Below are 25,510 nucleotides of genomic sequence, written 5' to 3'. Positions count from 1 at the left end.
GTTTAAAACCACAATATTTAGCTTATCACAGCAAGCAACCAGTGGGAATAAGGATCAATCATTGAACGCTGTTAATATTTTTGTGACAGCAAAATAAATGAGAATGTAAATTTCCTCCTGAATAAATGTATGTTGTTGCAACCATAGAAATAGAATAAGGCTAGAGCATTCCCATAGGACATTCCCATTCAAATCAAAAATAGCAGGATGGTGAGACTGCAACAATCTTTATTTGTACCATTGCTATAGCAACCCAGGGCAGTGGACAAACTTCATTGTAAACTTCCATAATAACAGACCATTTCCATTGGGGGCCAAAGGGATGACTTCTTAAACCAGAAGGTAAGTTAGCATTTTAGCGCCCCGGGGTCTCTCCTGTCAAACTCAATGAGGAATTTGAATGGGTTGGTGGTTAGCTGCCTGAAATAATGTCTGTGGTTAACACAAGCTGAAGAGATTTGTTTGTTGTATGACATAAAACACGTTAGTAAATACCTCCGTGTAATAGTTCGCTATAGCATAACATTAGCTTTTTATTTCTGTCGGCTACATTAATGTTTCAAACATCATAAAAGTGGTGTTCATTTGTGAAAATTGCCCTGCTGAACAAAATGCTTAAGCATCACCTTATTTTCTGTAATGATCGAAAATTCAATGCAAAAATCCCATAGGTGAATTCAAAATAGACACCATGACGCGGCTAAGTTCCAGGTTGGCCTACAGAAATAACATTTTTGATTCCTCTTTAATCAAATCAACACAGCAAAATGGTTAGAGCGACAGCCTTTAAAAAAAAATTTGTACCAAAGCCATAGAAAATAACTTTTGCCTAACTTTGTTTTTATGTCTAACTTTCGCATAAACTTTTGTATTAACAGACTTGCAGCAATTTGCAAGTCACACCCAGAGTGAGGGTATATTTTGTAGCAGTTAGCGTGATAGCATGTTTTGTGGAGTTACCTTCCTGCTAGAGAGGAATTGAGGATTGCTGAGCCATCAAATTTTATTAATTAAAGCAAAATAATGTAGAATAGGCAATTTAGCGCACTTAACTCACTTCCACATCGCTTTGTAAATGTGAATAGCTGTCCATGTGCATTTTCTTATGATAACATTAGCTACTTATCAAAAACTAGCGAGTCAACAACTTTGCTAACACAACCAAATGCCAAGCAAGTGCAGCAACATAAGCCATTACAAGCTAGCTCTCAGCAGCAGCTTCTTGCTCGGTCACCCTGGTTCTGCAAGGCCACTATGAAATATTTTGAATAAAAGACATCTTATTTGTTTTTAATAAAACTTTGCTTGGAATAATTATTTGATACAACTGGATTTTGTTAAGTGATGAATGAATGAACATAATATCATCATTACATCGTGTTACAATTCAACTAATGTAAATAAACAATAATATTGAATTGTTGCCCAGCCCTTGACTGTGTGTGTGTTTGTGTGTGTTTGTGTGTGTGTGTGTGTGTGTGTGTGTGTGTGTGAATGAGGTAAATAAGGTCCACTTTGACAGTTACCTTCACTGTGTGCTGAAGGGCAAAAGCCCGGCATCGCTCGGCCTCGTGGGAAATATTCCTGTTCTCAACCTGGAAACAGAGCGAAGATTGTTCCTTTCATCTCCCGCTCCCTATTTTCTCCCAACTACTCGTTCTCTCTTTTTTTACAATCTCTCCCTCACTTTTCTCCTCTCCCTAACTCTCTCTCATCTCTCTCATAGCACCTGTAATTCCTGCTTTCTCCCCTAATCAGATCCTAATAGGAAAAAGCTTGCACATGTCAGCACTAGTTAATTAACGCTCTCTTCCTCTTCCATTTCGCTGTCTCCCTCAATCTCTCTCTCTCTATCTCACACTCATCCACACATATTTATTATTTCATAGCCAGAGTAAGTTCTCTTACAGTCATAAAGCAGAATCTGAAGGGCAGAGATGATTATTGAGTAACCATTAAGCTCTAAGTCAGCCATTTGGAAACAACATTAAATTCTGGAGTCAATTTGCTTTGCGTTGGGAACTGATACATAAACCTTTTTCAGTTTGCAATGCACTTATTTAATTTAGTTTGTCAGCTAAATACAAAAAACCCATACTGTCATAGACAAATTTTATGATATGCACCATTATTTTTGAATTGATAGGCTACACGCAATAAGCACATATGACAAGATCTGTATGTACATACATCTTTTCAGGATACCATATCAGGAGAATATTACATTTTTATTGGTTGGTTTGATTTATTCATTTTAAAAATCAACAAACAACATAATACACTGTGACAAACAAAACAAAACACAACACAACATGATTTGTTGAGGCAGAGGGCAGCAGTGTTTATTGTTAAACTGTTTTCAAGAAGAGTATTTAAGAAATAAAGCCATTGCGCCTGCTGTTAACTCAGTTTTAAAGCTAGTTCATAATTCATCTTGAAATTCTGCGTTAACTCCGTGACATTATGCAACCAGACAGTTTTGGGCTGTCATCCATCCAAACAGCTAATGGTTGGTACAGTATGAAATGTTAATGAGTGAGTGTGATGTTATTCTCTGTGACCCTTCCACAGACCTGCTTTATAATTGCCCACAGTGTAGCCCCTGCAAGATGCATGTGTGCATGCACTGCACTACACACACACACACACACACACACACACACACACACACACTTGCCCAAGAAGCTTGAGACTTACATATATACACTGTATGTTGGACATGTTTCACATTTACAAATACCATCAATGCACACAAGGCAAGTTTATTTGTAAAAACAAAAAAAATGTAGAAGTACATTCAAATATAACATTTTAAATCCAAACAGGAGGGTTAAAAAAAACATGTACATACAGATATGGCTGTTGTCATTCATTGATATTCATACCTATAAAAGTAATATCATATATTATTATATAATCATGAGCCAGGACGAGCAGCTTATATGACCCATTTTGAGGTTTATTGTTAGGCGGTGACCTCTAGTTTCTGTAGTCATTATCACAGTGGCAAAAGAGGGATCAGGCAATATAGAGTTGTGATGTTCAAATAAAGCCTCATGAACCTTTACCTTTTATTCCTTTTTTAAAAAAGTCTGATTTTGGCTTTATTCGATAGTGCCAGAGATACAGATACAGACCAAAAGGGGGAGACAGAGGGGAAGACATGCAGGAAAGGTTGAAGTCTTAATTGTAAACTCTATTGGTGAGCCTACGGGACGCCCCATGAACCATTACTTATACTTATATTGACCCCACTGGATGATGCCCTTTGTTTAAAGAAAAAGGCTCAAGAAATGGCAATTCAGTCTGCTTTCATCTCTTCATTGAACTGACTGCTGGGCTAAGGAAATATAGAAGTATGGTTCATAAAGCTTCATTTGGCCATCACTAGTAAAGAGCCACAAAGTCCTTGAAAGGAGGTGGTTGGGGTGTATGGATGGGGATTCATAGTCGGTCATAGTCCTGTACTTGTGTTTACCCATCCACCAACCTATTGCCCTGTGTAAATTAACTTTTGTTGCCCTACTTGGTCACCTATAGGGTTGCAGAGGGGTGGGAAATTTCCAGTAAATTTCCATAAACTTTCCTTGGAATGTTTGAGGATTTTATGGGAATTTTCTGGATATAGGGGATAATTTAAACAAACTGTATCATGCCCAAACATATATATATATATACATTTTGTTTTGTCATAAGAAGACATCCATGCAAAATAATACAATTAAAAAAACATGGCATTTCAACAGATTTATTTGTAAGTAGAACTTTATCAAGTTTTAATTATTTTATTGAACAATCAATTACGGAATTGTACAACAAAAGTGTTGAGTTAAATATTACTCATTCCCCCGACCCCCAACTGTTCAAATTTTAAGGAAAATGACCCCCCCCCCCCCCCCCAATTTTTTTTTTTTAAATCCTGAAAAGTCCCATTTGAAGTGTTAAATGAAAAGAGCCTCCCTCCTTCCAAAAAAGTCCCACTCAACATAAAAATGTTGAATTGAACATGTGATGGAGGCAAGCACAGTGCCTTTAGGGGGCGTGGCCTCAATAGCTCTGTTGTAAGCAGTGTGCATGTTATTGAGGAATAGCATAGATATTAGTATTGTACTTGTACATAAGAAGTGTACCTTGCATGACATCTTTTCCCCAATCTTCAATTTTGTAAATTCCCATGGAAAGTTGCTTAGAAAATTCCCGAAATTTTGCAACTCCAGTCACCTGACTTCCTGCTTTGCTCCTGTCATAATTAAAGTGACCTCTAGGGGTCGCTGCCTCAGAGCAAATCAGAACAGGTCATAGCTGTCATATATTATAAGTTATCACAAACCGCTCTATGATAAATTGATTTTACACATACACACACACAGATGTTGCCCAAAGGAGCCACAGTGCACAATCATGACTAAGTCATCACCAAATACATCTCAATCAAACCCACTGTCTGTCCCAAAAAGTCCCAGCGAAGGCTTTTAACAAAATATGTTGCTTTGTATAATTAATAAGGAATCACATCTTCTCTTTGTGAACATTCATCCCACTTCCACAGCTGGAAGTGTTTGACTATGTCTTTTTAATGACAGCATCTGCCAAAAGCTGGTGTAACTTTCCATCTTGTTGCCTCCACAGCTTTCTGTCACATGTCTCGCTGTCCTCTCCTCCCACGTCTTTGTTGGATTCTTTTTTTCTATTGTTCTCTCTCCTCTCCCTCAGACACGCACACACGGTGATGTGCAACTAGAATCACTTGTCATCCACGTAATCCAAACACATTTTGGGGACACCCTTCACTGCTGGAAACTTATTGCTGCAGTCAAATATGAGTAATACATCATGTAACAACTAGTATGAACACAATAAAATTGATTATAATCGCAGTAATGCGTACGTTCCTGCACACAGAGATTTGCAAAGAGAATCATTTAAGAGATCATACCTGATAAATTTGACAACCAGTACAATTTTTTTATCAATTTCGAATTTGCATATTGGAATGAAAGCCTTCATGTGAAACATCATGCATCTTTCAAATCTTAAAATCATCAAAATCCCATTATCATCATTGCTCTATCTTTTGTGGGAGAATCTGTGTCTGTAATTAGCTTAAAGAGGCTGTTGCAATTACTGAATTCATTTGCTGTAATGGTTCAAATTCAACTTCAACGAAGTTTGCGACCACATGTAGAGCCTTTAAGTGGTTAAATGTTTCATTTTTTTTCAAACTGTAGTACAACCTTTCTTTTGTTGTTTATCTTCTGTCTTGATTTTACTCTTACTCTTAATCTAAATGAAAGTGTGATGGTGAGTTTATACCTGAGTTTCAGTGTGTATGAGTGTGTGTGCGTGTGTGTGTGTGTGTGTGTGTGTGTGTGTGTGTGTGTGTGTGTGTGTACAGAAAGAGTCTCATGCCATCCATTACACAGCAGCAATACAGCCACTAATAACTGATATTGAGGAAGAAAACTCATGAAGGTCTTCATGTAGAGTGAAGCGTGGAATTGACATTTCCTCCTTATTACTTCACAAATCACCACCTGTGTGTGTGTGTGTGTGTGTGTGTGTGTGTGTCTGTGTCTCTCTCTCTCTCTCTCTCTCTGTGTGTGTGTGTGTGTGTGTGTGTGCTGCTCACAATAGATTAATTTATGGAGTCTCATATAATGGCAGCTTATAGAAAATTACCTGCAATTCATCACCTTTCTAGCCTGTGTGAACACACACACACACACACACACACACACACACACACACTTTCTCTCTCTCTCTCTCTCTTTTTCTCTCTCAAGCACAAGCACTCTGCAATCTGCCTCAGTCTTTCACTCACTCGCACACCCACACATGCACATTTTAACAATTTATTTATGTCTGCATAGAAAAGAATGATACTAGGACACAAATAATAAAGGTGCATTACAAAATCATGGCTGGCGACAAAGGTCAGGTTTAGGGTATAAGTAGCAGCGGCTCCAACATAAATGCCGGTTGCCAATATGAGACGGTACGGCATTTTACAAGCCATTTAACCCCTTTTTGGGCCACATAGTTTGGATATTATCAGGTGATTGAATGGCCGGTCATCAGATTCATACGTATGGTTTAAAAGACCTTCTAGTTTGTCCAAAAGGCCATTGTCTATTTGTCTACTATACTAAGGTTTGTTAGTTGCCGACCTCTAGTGGCCATAGTGATTAATACAGGAGTGAAGGAGGACATGACTTCCACTCAGAATACCCTGGGTTAGCATCACATGACTGACTTTAAATGTAAAACAAAAGGTTTATATCATATAATGTAAGTGCCCTGATGTAATACAAGGTATTTAATTCAAATCATGATCTTTCTTTAACCAATTTTTAAAGTACACGGCTACTTATAAAGTTGGAATTAAATATTTTTTACCTCTTTCCATGAAATGATTGTGACAATGTGATTTTTTATTGACAGATAAAGGGGATATCTTCTCCAAACTTTATTAATCAATCTCTTCCAAACATATAATGAAAATAATCCACAATTAACAGAGGATTTTGTCTGAAAACAAAATTATTCCAACTTTATGGGCAAGCACCTTAACCCAATGAAACTCATAGAGAATGTGCTTGTGGACCTATATAAGGTGGAACAGGCCCCCACTAACCCATACCTATGAGGACGCTAACCACTGATAACACCCATTCAATCACATGATAATTGATTTAATTCTTAATGAAGTGAAAAAGTTACCCTCAAATTTGCATCTAAGGTGGAAACGTTTTTTTCTCATTCCTTAAGCACATTAACCCAGCAACCTAACAAGACTGACAACAAATAATAATTTTGAGGTTTTGTAAAGGCAATGTGCATGCAGTTTCCTGTCCACACTCATTAACTGTATAGGCAAGTGTGTTTTCTGTAACTTTCATGTACAGTATGGCTGCATGTGTGTGTGTCTTATGTCTTGTGTGTGTCGCAATGGGGAGCAGAACTGCTTCTAAGTCTAAGTGACAACTGTGTCCAGAATGTCAAGCAAACTGTCGCAGGGACAAAACCTCAGGGTCAGTCAGCCATCTGCTATTGTTCCTCATGTATATGTATGTATGTATGTGTGTGTGTGTGTGTGTGTGTGTGTGTGTGTGTGTGTGCAATACACAATCTGTTTCTTGTGTAGATGCACAAGAAATGCAACTATTCTTTCTGTGTATATACTTGTATTTTCTACATAGTGAGGACCACCATAACAGAGAGGACATTTTTATGATTTGAGGACATTTTGGTTGGTCTACTTTTTCAAAGGCTTTGAAGGTTAAGACTTGGTTTGAAAGTTAAGGTTGCAGTCATGTTTAAGGTAGGGTTAGGGTAAGGGTTGGGGTTAGGCATTAAATTGTGATACTTAAGTTTAGGGTAATGGGCTAGGAAATGCATTATGTCAAAAGAGTCCTCACAATGATAGATAAACAAGGATGTGTGTGTGTGTGTGTGATTGTGCCTGTGTCTGTATATGTGTGTACACATAATAGGCATGTGTAAATGAATAATGCTGACAGTTTTATTCCTTTACCGTTACTGTGTAATCTGCTATTACAGCATAATGGCCAATCATTCTGAATAGGATCTTAATGTGTGTAACACTGTGTGTTTGTGTGTATGTGTGAGAGTGTGTGTGTGTGTGTGTGTGTGAGATTGAGGCAGAGAGAGAGAGTGTGTGGGTGCTGTTTGATAAGGAGCTAAATGGGAATGAAGACTCTAAATTGCCTTTGCAGTTCGCGCTCAGCCGTTTAGGCAGGTTATGATTATTACGCTGATGGTGTTTCTCATAAAATCATTTCCAGCATGACACAGTGAATCTGCCATGTTTATCTGTTTCTTTTAGACATGCTCAATAATGGTACACAGAGGGTAATCACTTGTTGAAAATGTTACTGCAGATCTACATTGTCAAGGTGAAATATCTGCTGCAGCTAATTTCCCATTGTAATCATTATGATAAATTAAACATAAGTACTTATTGAGTCATTAACTACGCTCATTAGTTGATTGAATGTCAAATATTTTAATAACATTGAAAAGATACAAATCTCTGCCTAGATGGTTCACTAAGATAAAAGTGTTAAATGTATTGCTGTTTTGATTCAGATACTAGATCCTCCACTTGTGGGAAACACAGATGTCCTTCATTTTAGTGATTTAAAATCCCCCTGTGTGAACATTCAAGGGGTGAAGCGTGAAACTAATTATGAAGGAAGTAAAAGTTTAAAAGGTACTGAGACTAAATTTGATGCATGTCAACCTTAATTACCTGGTGCAGTCATTGTTTTTAAGTGTCAGTTTTGTTCAGTTACCCACTGGAAGCTTTCTGTGGTGCGTCAAACACGTGTCTGTAAAAATGTTTTGATTTTCTCATTCAGAAGTAGACAGATGTGACCAACTGTTTAATCCAAACTTAAATTTTGATTACAGACAACAGAGAGAATAAATCTGGGCATACTGTATGTGAAGCCTTTACTGGTACTGATGCTGCACACAGGGAAGTAGTTTTCCACAGTGCTTCTTGTTCCATTACCCCCTCCAATGTCTTTAAATCCAATTGAACACTGAACAACACATTTTTAAGTGATCAAACTGGTTAGTTAAGTGTGATGAATTGAAAAAGGGGTAAGAATCTGTCAATCACAAGGTTACCCCACCCTAAAGCATACCTTGCTTTATCATATATTTAACTCTAAACTGGACCATAATATACAATGAACATTATGTTGTATTAAAAAGGCCTGAAACTCGTGATTCGTGTGATTCCTTTTTGCAACCAGTGGAGTCGCCCCCTGCTGGCTATCAACAATAATACAGGTTTAAGGCACTCCTGCATTGGCGTCAGTTTTCAGACTTCGAGGTTGATGCCTTGATGCACTACAGGCATTAAGTTTAAAGCTAAGCTAACAGAGCTAACATCAGCTAGTAGTGGTTGTATGTAGGCTAATTAAATGAATTAAATTATGTGCAGGATGAATGAGTTCTTGGTCCTTATTGGACACTCTGAATTTGTCACAAGTTCAGAGTAGGGGCATCAAAGCGGCTTGATTTATTCATTTTCCTTAACTGCATATCTGAACTTGGGTCGTGGGGGGCTGGAGCCAATGCCAGCTGAGGTTTGGCGAGAGGCGTGGTACACCCTGGACAAGCCGCCAGACTATCACAGGGCTAGGTTGTTATCAATGAGATGAAATTATTATCACTAACTCTGGATTACATTCTGCAATTTCTTCTGTGCATCCCTAAAGGTGAAGGCAACTTGAATCCAGCGATGGACTCTGCCACCAACACTGAAAACTAGAGATATAGTTACAGATTATAAATAGATTAAATGGTTATTGCTGAAAAACAAATGTGTGAAACACTGGCTTTAACTTCTTGAAAATTTAAAAGGATTATAACTTAGAAGCAGACGTGTAAAATTTAAAAATATTTAATATAGTTATATTAAACATCTACGCATAGATAGCCTTAAAATGTTTATTCTCAGCAGTGGTGGATTGTGCAATGTACAAAAAAGTACTTCTACTCAAGTACAATTTTGAGGTACGTGTACTTTACTTGAGTAATTTAATTTTATGTAACTTTAGACTTTTACTCCATTGAATTTAGAGGCAAATATTGTACTTTTCACTCAATTTCATTTAGCTGACAGCTTTAGTTGCTTTTCAGGTCGAGATTTTAACATAAAAACATGATCCATTTAAAATGATTAAACCTCATAACAGTATATTTAGTAGTTAAAATGAGCCCTACATTGAGAAAATGTAAATGCTGCTTACATAAATGCATTAATACAAATAATCTAATAATATATTTAGAATATATAAAACAACCTGAGTCCATTCTGCATAAAGAGTACTTTTACTTCTGATACTTTAAGTACAATGTGATGCTGATACTTTTGTACTTTTACTTTAGTAAGTTTTGAATGCAGGACTTTTACTTGTAGTGGAGTAATTTCACAGTGTGGTATTAGTACTTAGTGAGTAAATGATCTGAATACGTGTGTCAGTGAAAGTCAGAACACTAAGGTGACCTCAGTCTTTTTAATTTAATCAAATTGCATCATCATTTTAATGTGATTATAAAATAAATTGTTTTTTTCTCAATATAAAGCTGGATTTTTTCCAAAAACAATAATTACATTTCCCAAAAGAATGTATTGCTTCATCTAGTTAACGGGGAGTTACATGTAAAAACATCTCTTCACTGCCTTGCCCTTATTCATTTCCCTCCGCTGCATCTCTTTATCCACAGACCACTTTGCTGCTTGCTTCATGTCCTTGCCACACCAAGTCAAACTCTGCTTTTTTCCCTCTTCCCTGTCCTCATCTTTACTGCCACCCCCCCAAGTGTAAGTTAATGACCTTGCAGTAGAAAGAGAGCAAAGACAGCAAGAGTGAAATGGAGGGTGGAAGAAAGAGGGCGGAGGAGGAATGCCACTGATGCAGAGACCTGACTTTCCTTTATACTTTCGAGAGCTCTCCCTGTGTCTCTCTATGTTTCTGCTTTCGTCTTTATCTCTCAGCATACATCGCTGATTTCCCTCTTCAAACAGCCCACTAACTATGGAAGATCATCCCATTCAAAGCCCTGCATTTACATGCCCATCACATCGACCCTGTGTGTGTGCTGTGTGTACTGTACACGTGTGTAGCCATGCAGAATTGGATGTCAAATAGGTGTAAAGCGAGTGTGTCGTGGCAAAAGCCACATTTAAAGAAAGAAAAGAAGGGGAAAAGGGCAGGGAAAAGGGAAAGAGGAAGATTTTTTCCTCTTCCTCCTCCTCCTCCTCCTCCTCTCGCCGTCTCTTTGAGATGCTCCAGAAGATAACAGGGTCAGGGATGAAGGGATGCACAGTTGGAGGACAAGAAGAACGATAGAGGAGGAGAAGAGACAAACAAAGGTTGACACAACAGTGAGAGTGTCATTGCGTTTCCCTGCGTGAGTGTGTGTTTGTGTGTGTGTGTGTGTGTGTGTGTGTACATGTCAGTATGTGTGTGTATGGCTTTTTACATGTTTACACGCATCTCTGTGTCCTTGTGTGTTTGTATATGTGTCTGTATGTTCAATCTTAGTGTGAATGCAGGCCCTCACTCATGTCCTTGTATGTGTGTGATGTTGTTTAGGGAATCACTGTGGTCAGCAGTGTGGAATGTGTGTGTATTTTCTGTTTGTGAGTTTATATCAGGATTTGAGCGTGCATGTGTTTTCTGCGCAGATGTGTGTGAGCGTACAGTAGGAGTGTGTGTTTGTGTTTTCCTCAGAGTTATTTTTAACCACGCGTCACATCAGGAGCTGGAGTTTCACTCCAAGTAGGTCACAAGTGATGATCTCAAATACGAATAAATAAAAGACAGTCAATAACGGGATGTTGGTGTAGTAGTGTTAAGGTGAATTTCTGCATATGTGTGTGTGTGTGTGTGTGTGTGTGTGTGTGTGTGTGTGTGTCACATGAGCAGAAACAGCTGTATGTGCAAACATGCATAAAACACACAGACAGCACTATCACCAGTCCTGCAGGGCAGGTTTCCATTGTTTCATCATTTTCATGTTCTTTTGATTTGATCTGGTGGTATAAAATATTACATTATTGATTATTCTTTCTGATGTTGGATGACGTCAGAGATATCACTACTGATGATGGTAAAAGTTTGATGAATTAATGATGCTATGGGAGCCATAAATAGCCACAAATGTGTGTGTGTGTGTGTGTGTGTGTGTGTGTGTGTGTGTGTTGGCAAATTTTACTTGCCAATCTGATTTTTAATGAAATTTGCCTTTTTATGCTTTTATTTTCATTGACAGGGCTAATGCTGAGTTCATACTAAATGTGAAGAATTTTTAGCCTTGTGTTACCAAACACTTGGATACAACTTGAACACAGCTGACAGCATTTCTCAAATGGAAACCAACTTCAGACTACAGTCTCAGATCTAATCCATAAATATAAAGAACAAGTCACACATCTACTGAATTTATCTGGTTTAGTACAGCATCATGGAATCCAAATAAACACATTTTGCTGTGATTTATTGCAATAAACAGATCAAAAGGATGCCGAAATAACTATATAATGATGTTGATTTGTAAAAAAGTCTGAAGTCATGCTTTGTCAGGCTGCCTGCAAGATAACAAGCAAGTTATGCTTGTTTTCTGAATGGAGTTTGGATCAATCAAGGCTTTGCCATGCAGGAGAATCTTAATGCTTAATATAACCCTTTATTGGGTGAAGAACTATATTTGGTAACTTCAGTGGATAAAAAAATGGATTTCTGTGACACCATGACATTTGACCAATCAGTATGATAATAATATTAACTTTACTGACCTTGACCTCCAATGTAAAAATGAAAAATTTAGAAAAAAAATCTGCAAGAAACAGTCGTACAAACAGAGTTATTCTTCAGTGACTTGTACTAGGAGAGCTTGACTATGACGGCATATTAGGGCCAAGTATGAATAAAAATAATAGTAATATTTCGAGAAAAAAGTTGCAAATTTACTAGATTAAAGTGGCAAATCTACAAGAAAAAAAATCACAGATTTAAGAGATTTAAAGTAGCAAATCGGCACGAAAAAAGTCACAGATTTACGAGAAAAAAATGAGAAAAAGCAACTTTTTTCTTGTAGATTTGCCACTTTAATCGAGTAAACTTTTTTCTCAAAATAATACCCCTCTCCTGTTTGATCCTGTTTTTTTTTACACATTCCACAGTCCACATTCTGGCTGTATGTAATATCCTCCAATATTTTCTAGGGTTGAAATTTGGAATTTGCAAGTATTTCAATGAGTGCCCTATTAAGGGTTTAAGGCTTTTGCAAATGTGAATTTTCTATATTTGCGTTGCTTCATTCGCATTGCCTAACGCAATTCTGTGTCTTTACATATGATTGCATGGTGTGAAAAAATATGTATGGTGTGACCACACAACAAGGGTTAGTGTTGAATGCAGAAACGTGTTCTGTATTGATTGGGAGGGCTTATGGGACTTTCCCATGTGCTCTGTGGACTCCGGAGTACCAGAGGTGTTGCTCCTGTCCATCCAATCTTTGTGTAGCACCATCAAGACCTGCGCTTGCTTCCTTAGCAGCAACTCAAGCGTGTTTCTTGTAAGTGTTGGGTTGTCCTTTTACCAGTTGTAGTTGTGATTTCCAGGGTCAGAATCTCAAGGCCTGTTAGAGCTGAGGACAGTTTGGTGACCTGCTTTTTGCTGATTATGCCATTCTGCCAGCTTCATCAGGCTTCGACCTTCAACTTGTTGTGCAGCGGTTGTGAGAGTCAGCACCCTCAACTTTGAGGCTGTAGTACTTCTGTTGAAAAATGGTGGGTTGCCAGTTCCAGTTAGGGAGCAAACTGGTGCATGTGAGGGTAGGGGTACAAGCCTGTCATGGACTTATTTACCACTGTATATTTTAGGAATTAACTTTTTGCTGTTTGATGTTTCTCTGTAAAAATTGCAATGTTCCATGTGAGACCTGTGAAATAGCAGTCTGGTGAACATGCATTTACTTACTTGTCCTTTGGATTCTGCCGTTAACAGTCGTTCTAATGGCTTACAGGCATACTAATGATGACAGATGAAGGTTGTTTAAAAAAGTCACTTTATTCAATAAAAAAGAAGTCATTTAATTTATAGGAGACAAGACATCTGGCCTTCATCACTGTCACGATGCTTGCTGCTTACTGCCATCAACTGCCACTGAAAAACATCACGGACTACAGCTGATTGAAAACAGCTGACTGATGGACTTTAATTGGAGAATGTGACTACAGTTGATTGAGAACAGCTGTATGAACAGAACCTTTGTGGATTGTTTTGTCAAAGCAGAAGAAGCCAGCATGTCCTGCAGAGTGTTGCTATTACATTACACTTCATCTAAATGTGCAAAATCTCCTCTTGACATTTAACGTTTCACACAAGCTTAGAGCTACCAAACCAGTGATATTTTAGATATAGTTTGATGCCAGTCTGGATCAGGCTGCAGATTAAAAATGCCACACTTTTTAATTTTTTTTTGAAAAATAACACATTTAGAGAATTGGACAGCTTGGCTGAGTGAGTGCGTTACTGTTTTGTTTCTTTTTTTTTGTTTGTTTCCATTTACCCTTAACTTGGTCACCAATCCTGCAAATGCCTGAATATGAAACCCAGCAAGAAAAAGAGTTGTAGAAGCTTGTGTGTGTCTGACAAGAGAGGGTCGGCTCCACAGAGGGGCCGGGCCAATGACTGTCATTTATAATGACAGATGACAATCAGTCATTTGTAGAGTACATTCATGAGGGTCACCTTAAAAATCCATCTTCATCTTGTGTTTTCTCTGTCTTGAATATTTTTCATTATTTCATTTTTCCTTTATGCTTCTTTACAGGGATGTATACAGACATTTTGCAGGGCTGTTGCTGCCACCTGAAAGAAGGGCTGTTCACAGCTGAATAAATTCTTCAAGAGCAACCGAATAATGCAGCGATGAAGTGAAAACACACTGAAAGACTAAGACAGCACACTGTGGCGTGATAAGGTAGCACTGTCCTAAAGCATACCCTGCTTCATTGTGTATTTTAATCTGAATGGGAACATAAACACATAATGAGAATGTTAATTGAGGTATAAGTCAAGTGAGAAGTAGGGTCATTTTACTGTAGACTTTCATAAAAACTAACTTCTTTCTACAACCAGTAGAGTCACCCCCTGCTGGCAATTACAAAGAATGCAGGTTTAAGCTGCATTGACTTCACTTTCTATGTTACCCAGCTAGCTAGCTAGCTAGCTAAGACCGGCCAATGTGATTGCATAATATCAGGCGATTATTTGTTCATTGTTCAGAAGCATATGTGAAATTGTTTTTTACAGGGCATCCTAAAGATTATATGTTCTCTGTCATTTCTACAACTTAAATAGACTCACCTGGAGCCTCCAGCATCAGCAGTATCATGTTTAGATGCTACAGTGTCATATGTCAGGAGGCACAGAAAATCTCTTTTTTTAATGGCTCTTGGTTGCCCCATCATGGCCTGACAAGAAGTAAAAGGGTTTGGATGATATGATGATTTAATTTGGTCCTACTGAAGTCAAGTGGGGCAGCTCAGCCAAGGTGGGCAAAATTTGTCCTGTCCTTGTGTACGTCCCTGCTTCTTTATCATCTCTCTCCTATAGCATAAACAGTATATTATAATACTATATGAAACTACTTTCACTTTCACAATGCTATTGGCTTCAGTACTATTGAAGTATTTCTTGTGACATTTCAAAAGCAACACTCACTTGAAAGTTGATCATATATACTGTATGTATGTCAGAAATATGTGCATTGCTATATGTGACATATGACATCATTACAGCTTAAGAATTTGCTTCTGGACACTATTTGGCATGACTGGCCAGCTCTTCCTCCCTCCAGTTCACCCACTGGTTACAGCGCTGGCACTGGATGATGGACCTCACCCCTCTCTGTCTCCCAGTTTGCCACTGTGTATTCCTCTTTTGTCCTCCTCTACATCCACTAGCCAACAGCTTGTTCAGCACACTTGACTGAGTTTCAGAGCTGACTAATCCATATTTCAGAGTGGGAACATATAGACGACAGTGAGGCGTGAAGATAGGAACAGACAGAACACATCCAAGTATCATGTTGGCTATGTTCTGCTGTTGTCTGCATAAGATGTCCTGCATTTTGCTCTGGGAAGCATTAGCGTTTGCTGCTGTTTGGCACAGAATATTCTATAACATTCTCCGCACATATCCTGTGTCATGGCTGCTTAACTTAAATGTTAGCAACATTAAACCTGGTATAGCATTAAGTAGAAGAAGTTCTGATTTGAGAGTATATTGACATTTTCTAAGAAATTCAGAGCTGAAAAATAATATTCATTTTCTCATCTCGTATTTTCCTCATTCTTTTCTCAGTCATTCAAGACTTTAAAAACATATAAAAGATTGACGGACTGATTTGGATACAATCTGATGCAGAGAAAATAAAAAAATATTACAGAAATAAAGGATAATTTGTATGAAAAGCGAGTTTCACTTTGCCTGAAGTCATATCTAAAATTATGAAAATGGCCCAGAGTGCACATCTGGGCCTGCATTTACTAAAGATAACACTTAAAAAGGCCCTGAAGAGCCATAATAATAAGTGAATAACAAAAATAACAATTATACGTATTCTTTATGATACATAGTTGCAAACTAAAAGCATACTAAGCAAACAGTAACAACAATAATCCTTTCCTTATTTCTTTTTTCCCCACTACCTCAGAACTTGAAAGACCATTTATCACACTTAAACTATTGTGTGGAGAGAAAAAGAGAGAGCTGAATAAAACATGGATGTGGTTTGGCCTAAATTAATCTTGCATAGCCAAGTTTACAGAGGTCTGGAGAATTCAAGGACGAAAGTTAGAAAAGGGTGGAAACACAGTGAGCTGTCGTCATACTTTAAACCCATAAAAGTACGCTTGGGAGAACTTGTTTGTACTCAAAGAGAAAACAAACCTGAGGTGCCGTTTCCAGAGCATTGCATTTTAACAGTCACAGTTCATCAGGATTTAAAAAGTCAAGACAGAACTGAAGGATGGTGACAACGCACGTCAGCGGGGCTGTAAAGTTTGTCGGGGGGTATGGGCGTCCTCCCCCGAAGACTTTTGAGCGTCGAACACTTAATTCCCTGCGGTCTGGTGAGATTTTATGCAACAATTTATAGTGGAAAATTGTTTATGTGAAGGAAAACACAAGATTCAGGCACCATGTGAAAATTCAAGAAATAAAAATACAATGGAATATAATATACTAAAGCTTTCAGGCATTTTATATTGCTTTGAGTGTTTAATCTCATGAAGATTAATTTATCTGTCCTGAATCAACACACATGTACGCATGGTTTACTCTCCCTTCCTTCCTCTTCTGTGTCCATTTTTTGGGCTACCTAACCTCTTTTTAAATGCGCATGTGGCACTTACTCACAATAATACAATGAATGAATGATACATTCATTCATTTTAATTGATTTATGAACTTCTGGACGTTATATCTTTTTTCATGTCTGCAGCTCAGAGATGGACAAGTCAGCTGCTTTTCCTCCAAAAACTTGTTCTTCATGTGACCTGATGTATGATGCTGCTGCTATGTCATTATCCATAGCATAGCCAGTGTATTACCAGTCAGCATGCTCCCAGTTTGGACAAGCAGAGTAAGAAACATTAGCAGCATAAAAGCTTAGCAACGTGGATACCATGTTGGTTTGGATCCACGCAGTAAACTAACATATCAAGGCAGTGGTAAAATGACCGTTTTTAACAATGCCTTAGCATTAGCGTGCTAGGTTTGGAAATAGCAACAGAGAAACTAAATGTACTGTGGACGCCACATTATTTGGGATCCTAAACTCACACAATAACACTAACTAACGAACGAACGAACGAACGAACGAACGTACGAACGGACGGACGGACTAACTAACTAACTAACTAACTAACTAACTAACATTCATGTTCTGTGGGTTACAATAGATGTTTTTGTCAATGAAGTCTGGTAAATTTGGATTCAGGCCCTTGCCAGAAAGGGCTGTTTGACAGCAAAGGTGAAAATATTCCAAATATAGCATGGACTGGTTTTAGGTGGTCTTTACTTAATGTAGCTTAAATACATTTTGCTGAGTCCCCTGTCCACTGCTGTGCATATCGCTCTCTTCAAAGCTTGTGGACTGCTCGTTGAAAAGCATCGAGTTCAGCGTTACACTCATCGCCATCATGTTTGCATTATGGGAAGCAGACCATATTTGGACTGTGGAGGAGCGAGACGGATCTGATCACTGACTACAGCCTCTCTACACCTCAGCCTGACTGATTCGTGTTAGCATTAACTGGAGCATAACAGGGATGTTCATTTTGGCTAGCAAAAAACAAAACAAAATGTATGTTACTTACCTAAGAAAAATTAACAGCGATCCCTTGGAGTGTCTGTTAGTCCAACCAAACGCTGAACAAGACATTTTTACCGAACAAAACATTCAAATAAACTTAAAAAAAAAATAACTGAAAATACAGTGAAAGGGTCAAAGTTATGAGACCAAACCACTAAACGTCCATCTAATATTTTTTTTTTTCTAAATGGGGCTATTATTTGAACAGTTAACATCAATTTGTCTTGAAGAATATTTTTTTTACTAGCGATTGAGACCATACTGTTGTCCTAAAAAAATTCTGAGGTAATAAATCAAGTGAGAAGTTTTCTCATTTTGCACTGAAATAAATGGACAGAAATGTTTGGAGCCAAACTTAGCACCCCATGCTGGAATTTTCCTTGCTTAGACCCGGAGGTTGCCGCCTGGTTTATCCCAACTAATGTGGGGTCCACGGTAGTACATTGTTTAGTTTTTGTGTTGCTAATTCCAAACTCAGCACAGCTAACGCTAATGCTAGAGCTACAGTTCACATAATTCATAACCTCATTGAAAGCTTGCTGTGGTAACCTACGCCACTGCTTTTTGCAAAGGCTGAGTGAGTGTGAGTCAGCCTTTAAAGTCTTTGTATAGACTATATATAGGACTGAGCGAAAAAAAGTAAAAAAAAAACAGCTGTAAAAGTAGTAACTTATACTTATAGTATACACTCATCTAATGCCTGGGGACCTTCTCTCTTCCCATTGGCTCACAGGCCCTGGCTCTTCAGACATTAGGTCTACAGTTGGACCCTTCTCCCTGCCACTAACTTCTATAATGATTTATAAATGTGTTCATGCTGTGTACACTTCATAATACTTCACCAATCTGTCACCTAGTGTAGCAGGAAAGATTCATTTTCCCCCTGTTTTCTGCCTCATGGCTGTGCTAATCCCAGCGGCTCTTCCCGGCAGCCGGAGTCTGCCATGTTTTGGAGGTGCGATCAACAGAGGGAGGTCACTCCCAAACTTGGTCTGCGGGACTTCTCTGTAAGCACACCTGTGTCTGTGTGTGTGTGTGTGTGTGTGTGTGTGAAAGAAGAATAAATCCAGAGAGAGGGTAGGAGGCAGACTGACAGGTGGTAACGGCGAACATTTTATCACCTTCCTCTGCCTCTCTGTTGCTTCGGTGACGGTGCAAGTTGACTGCTTAGCGAATTTATCTCCTGAGAGGTTGTGCATGTTTAAGACTGGAAGTGTGTTTGTTCAAAGGTGTTATTGATTGTTTATGTGAATTTCAGCTTGTCTGTGAACTTGTACATGATCACGGGTTTCTCCTTTGGTAGAAGGACATACATCCCCTCAGGGTTTGAATACAAAATGTGACTCTTTCAAATGCAACCTATTTTGATGTCCACACACACACACACACACACACACACACACACACACACACACACAGCATGACAGAAAGTGCACTGCATTGACAGCACGACTGACAGAAGAAGAAAACCGAGATGACACAGAGAGGGAAAACAAAGGGAAAGAGAGAGAAACAGATGGATTACAGACAGAATGCATAGAGGTATATAAGCCACAAAAAGAGATAATATTCAAAATGATTAAACATACATAAAGTCCATTTTGCCCTTCTTAAAATATTTATCACAGTTTGAAATGATCCCTTTCTCTAGATTGAAGGAATAATGAATCATCCATAAACCCATATAGATGTAAATGTGTCAGCAAGCCACAATCTGACACCCCCATCTGATTTATGCAAAAAAAAATACAGTTTAAATGATGATAAAAATATTGATCAAAATAACAATAAAAACATTTGTTGGTAACACTTTACAATAACCATCATTTATAAATGGTAAATAGGCCATTTAGAATGGTAAATGCATAATTTATTAATGTTTAACTAACTAAATCATTTATAAATGACAAATCGATGGTATATTAATGTAAGTTTATAGTTACTTTACCATTATCAAACAATTAAATTATAATTAATAGTTTATCAATAGTTTTAGTTGCACTCGTTTTAACATTTTAACACCATATTAAGTATGTTAATGATTTTGAAATGATTCATATACCTTTAAGAAATTGATTGAAAACATTTAAAGATTAAATATGTATAGCACTTTGTAAATGGTTAATAATTGGTCTATAAACCATCTATAAACATTTGGTTATTGTAAAGTGTTACCCATTTGTTTTACTGATTTAAAACAGTGATCTTAAGAAATAATGAGGGGACTAAGAAAAAAAATCATAATTTATCTAATCAATCAATAAATAAAACTGTTAAAATATACACTAATAAACAGGCCACACTCCTGTAAGACCAGAGAGTGTCTAGCTCCAACCTGCAGAATAAAACCCCCTGATGTTTTCCAGTGATGTGGTGGTGCACTGAGACTAACGAAGGCCTATCAGCAGCAACTGCATCATCAAAGATGTCATGCCTGTGCCCTGACAGTCGACATAAAAGGATTTCACTGAAAAGGTACAGATGTCAAGGAAAGAGATTAAAATTTATGCTCTGCTCCAATTGAACATTTATATGCATGCAGTTATTTGGGACTGAAAGTAATATCTGTCATAAATTCAGGGATAAGGCAAGAATGTTTTAGGCAAATTTGAGCTATCTGTCTAATCTGATGGACCAATTTGTAAATTGATTATAAGTCTGCGCTGTCACTGCAGGCAGTAATGCTCATAAATTCTAAATTGCTGTTGATGTGTTTGGATCATAGTTCAAACACTTTTATATCTACACTTCTTTTACTTTCATTCAGTCTGGAAAGCCCTCCAACAACTAATGTAGAAATAATATTAAGGTTATGGTGACCTTCAGCTCTGTTGTCATATATTCCATATAGTTATAATGTAGTTTCTAATGTTGTGTCCTCCTTATGGTAGTAATATGAGACAGAAACAATAGAAAAAACATTCAGGCTTTTGATTGGCCAATATCTTAATCTTTGTGTGATTGGCCACCATGGCTTCAGGGTTAGAGTTGTGTTGTTATACTCTGACAATGCTTAAATTGTGTTTTTCAATTTTCATTGAGATGTAATGGTGCTTTTTCGGCTTTAAGAACCAAAATTAGGTCCACTAATTTTTGGACAATAATCGACATACGTATGACTTTTTTTTCAGTTTCTCATAATATGGTGTTTTTGTGTTATTTCTGGCCATATTATGCTCTATTATGTATCAACAAACAATAATTGACCCATTTTAAGCATTTTTAGGCATTTAAAATGTTTACATTTTATGACAAAAATCAACATAATAGTGTATAACTTTGTTTTCCTAGTTTTTGGACATCTCATAACATGGTGTTTTTCTGTAATTTATGGCCATATTATGCTCTAATAGGTATCAACAGAGTATAATTGACCCATTTTAAGCATTTTTAGGCATTTCAAAATTTTACATTTTATGACAAAAACCAACATAATTTTGTATAAATATGACTAATATTTTTTCGAGGGTTGTTTTTGAACATACCATAATATGTTGTTTTTTTTGCATTTTTTTTTTTTTTTACAAAATGTACTACTACAGTTACAGTACACTGTCCTTCATTTTTGACAAAAATCAACATACTATTGTATGATATGGTGTTTTTTCATCATTTTTTGTCTTGAAGAAAGGAGGCACCCCATTTTAAAAAAGTACCTGTGTATGTGTGGACTAGGCCTAAGTCTGAACAGTATACATACCCTATATGTATCCGTGTAACAGCACCACTTTAACTATAGCAAAGGCAAACCCCTCTATAGTGAATGTAACTCGGAAATGTCCCTATTATATTATAATTAAATGAAATGTGATGAAGCTCTCTAAGTGAAGCACCGTGTGTCTGACCATCACTAAGGACGCCTCACATATCAAGTCTGGTGGACTTGATGTGTTGTCCTTTGTCTATTGGACAGAATATGTGAGGGAAAGACCTGACACTTTTTTAAAGTAAGTAACAGACAGGGTTTTTCTTTTTTTCACTTTTATGTGGCATTGATCCTCTGTACGACTGAATCATTAAGCCACCATCCTGTTGCTAAATAATTTGTAGACTTTGTTGTTTTTGTGTGTGATTGTCTGTCCATGAGACATTTTTCTAACCTGCTACTACCTTGCCCGGTGTTGATTCTTAGATTTTTGCCCAAATTTAACCCAGACTGTGCTCACTGTTCTCATCTGCACACCGAACTCTGGTGCACTTAGAAATGAACCGAGACCCCCCTCTTTTTTATTTAGTGGACTAGAATTTGGTTCTTCTGGGTTTGATTTGAGATTGAGCGATGATGATTTGAGATTTGATTTGAGATTTGAGACCTGCAACTTACCTCGAACAAGTAATTTTATTAAATATGATATTAATAATATAATGTTCTTTATGTAATGACTTTCCAGATAATGGGAACTCACCAATACTCACAAACTTCTTTAATAAAAGGCATGTTTTTTTTTCTTTTTTCTTTTTATTTGCATTTAAAAAAATACATATAATATGATGATACTGCAGTTGTACAGCATACAAAACATGTAATGAAAATTATCAAAGAAACAGATGTTAAAATGGAAATAGGAAGTAAGTAAGCAATAAAATTGAAAAAGCAAATAAAATAACAGATATATCATAACAGTTGACTGATATTTTGGTTAATTCAAGTCAGAGAAAACATAATATCAATAAAGGAGCTGCAGCCATACATTACATATTCATACACACGTGTGTGAGAACACATGCATGCACATAGATATGCATATATTCACACACACGTTCTTGTGCTAGGATAAAGACAATACAGTTATTACCCTATTATTTTCATAGTTGTCACATCTAACATGAGGATCATCATCACCAAAAGTGACATATCTCACGTTTCCCATTTTATTAAAAAATATTGACATGATTTCTTATGTCATGGTTATGTTTTCTATTCCCTATTTCTTATTTCATTTTTAAGTCATTCTTTAAAACGAATAGACGATGGCAAACAAAAATGAAAAACAATCCGCATCAGCGTTATCACATCAAAATCAAACAGGAACTTGAACAAGAAAGAAAAGACGGATGTTTGTAGATGAGAAGAGAGACAAAGGTGGACAAACAGGGAGATAAGAGACAGACAGCAAACAAAGACAGAGAGACAAGCAAAGAATGAATAATGAACTGATGATAGTCTCTTCTCGGTTGTTTGCCTTTTTTTGTCCACACCACTTTCCACTCCCCTCTCCTCCTTCAACCTTGGTTATCCTCAGACTCTTCCCATCCCCTAACCTCACGTTCTCCTTACTTTATCATGTCTGTTTGCTCTCCACTCCTTTCCCTTTCTCTACCTCCGAGCGCTGTTTCCACCGTTGCTCTCTCTCTGCTGCCTCCTTCCCCCAGTTTTCTGTCTCATCCTTTCATCTCTGTTGTTCTCCCACCTCATTCCCCGTCCTCCTCGTCCTCCCTCCCTATGGCCAACAGCTGCTTAAACAAAGTTTCTCTTGAAAGTTGTAAAGTTGAGCTGATTGGTCAGGCCATCATAGAGCCGGATGTGCACACACACACACGCACACACACGCACACACACACAAACACACACACACACGGAAGGAGCTCTGCTGTGTTCTGCTTCGGTTCCCCAAAAACAAAAATTGTAGCCGGGGGCAAGAAGCTGAGCCTGATGTTATTATAGTCCAATGGAGAACAAACAGAAGACAATTTAGAAAACAAAGAAGAATAGCTGAACATCTGTGCAACATTGTCACAATTACCCCGGTAATAAAGAAGTGCAAAAGGAAACAAGAAATCTTGTGTTTTTCTTTCCCCTTTTTCTCTATTTCCTGTAATAAAAGCAAGTGATGGCTTGAGCATGCAAGCAAAGAAAATAGGAGAAAAGGATGGATACATAGGAAGCTGATGAGAATGCCTCCTTCATCTCCACCCCTCTGCTTCCTTTTCTTCCCTTCCTCCCTCCTCTTATTCCACCCCATCCCTGATGAGATGCTTTCTGACACTGCCACTGGCTGCCGGTTCCTCAAGCCATCTGCAAAACACACACACACACACACACACACACACACACACAGATACATTCCCACATGAACACACTGAGATGTTCCTTAACAACACATACTCCGACATATTCACACACTCAGCACAAAAAAACCCCACAATCCACTGCATGATAGCATGTAAACTAGCTTCTTCATAAAAGACCAGCACCATTACACACAGTCAATGCAAAGACATGAGTAGATACAGACTGGATATGTGATTTACATTTACATTTAGTCATTCAGCAGACGCTTTTATCCAAAGCGACTTACAGAAAAAGGGAAACAATCAAGGTAAAGTGTGAAGAGCCGTTAGTGCAGCAATAATTCTTTAAGGTGTAGAGTAGAGAAGGCACTATGGTGTGGTATGTGATATTCATGTATTTGAACGTTTTCAGTCAAGCAATACATTTCAAAACTATGAAAAACATTCAAAACACACTGATTTTGGCAAATTTCAGGCATTTCTGCAGTAACTGCATTGAAATTGTACAGCCTATTCAGTACATTCGCTAAATTCGCTATTTATTTTACTTTATTTTTTATAAAAATCGACATACTATAGTATGACATTTTTTTGAGGGGGTCATTTTTGGACATCCCATTATATGGTGTTTTTCTGTCATTTCTGGCCATATTTTGCTCTAATATGTGTCAACAGACTATAATTGACCTATTTGACGCATTTTTAGACATTTTAAAATTTGACAATTTGTGACAAATATTGACATACGATAGTATGACTTTTCAATTTTTGGACATCGCATAATATGGTGCTTCTCTGTAATTTCCAGCCATATTAAAAAAAAATCGACATCTATGGCTTTTTTTTTGAGAGGGTCATTTTTTGCCATTTTTCGACCAACTGCACTATGACCAATACTTGACTCTTTTTTTTCAGTTTTTGGACATATTATAACATGTTTTTTTCTTGATATTTTTGGACATATAATATTATTACCATGATCAATGTGCTATTCTAAAGCATTACACTATGACTGTAGCTTTTCAGCTAAAACAACTGAAAACTACACTTATTATGAAAGTATTTATTAATATCTTGCAAATATTTGCAGTCATTTCTCCACTGCTATGTACTTATTATTTATTTGTGTACTTGTAAAAGGCAAAGAGGCAGTGAGATCTTGCTCTGGAATTAGGTATTTTTAATTGAGTAGTGCTGTTACTCTATGTTGTACATACAGTATTTTTGCCACTGATTAATCAAGAGCTGTCTAGGGTGTCATTAGTCAAGGCAACAAATCAGCTCAGAGACATCCTAAACACAGCTGTTCCAGTCTTCAGTGAAGTGGTTGTAAAGGGAGCCCGAGTTAGAGGGCAAATCCACTCTCTGATACTTCAAGATTTATTTTTCATTGGAGGGGTGAAATTGTCACTATTATACCAATTGTCCTTCAACTTGCCTCTTCTACTTCTGCTCCCTGGGGAATTTTATGAGAGCCATTTGAAAACCCAAAGAGAATGGCTTTCAGTGTCCTGTATTCTTCTATCTTGGCTGAAATAAGTTAAAATGATCATGATAGAAAACCAAAAGA

The sequence above is a fragment of the Centropristis striata genome, chromosome 13 (genome assembly GCF_030273125.1).
Source record: "Centropristis striata isolate RG_2023a ecotype Rhode Island chromosome 13, C.striata_1.0, whole genome shotgun sequence".
NCBI lineage: Eukaryota > Metazoa > Chordata > Actinopteri > Perciformes > Serranidae > Centropristis > Centropristis striata.
This window is presented reverse-complemented; position numbering follows the sequence as displayed.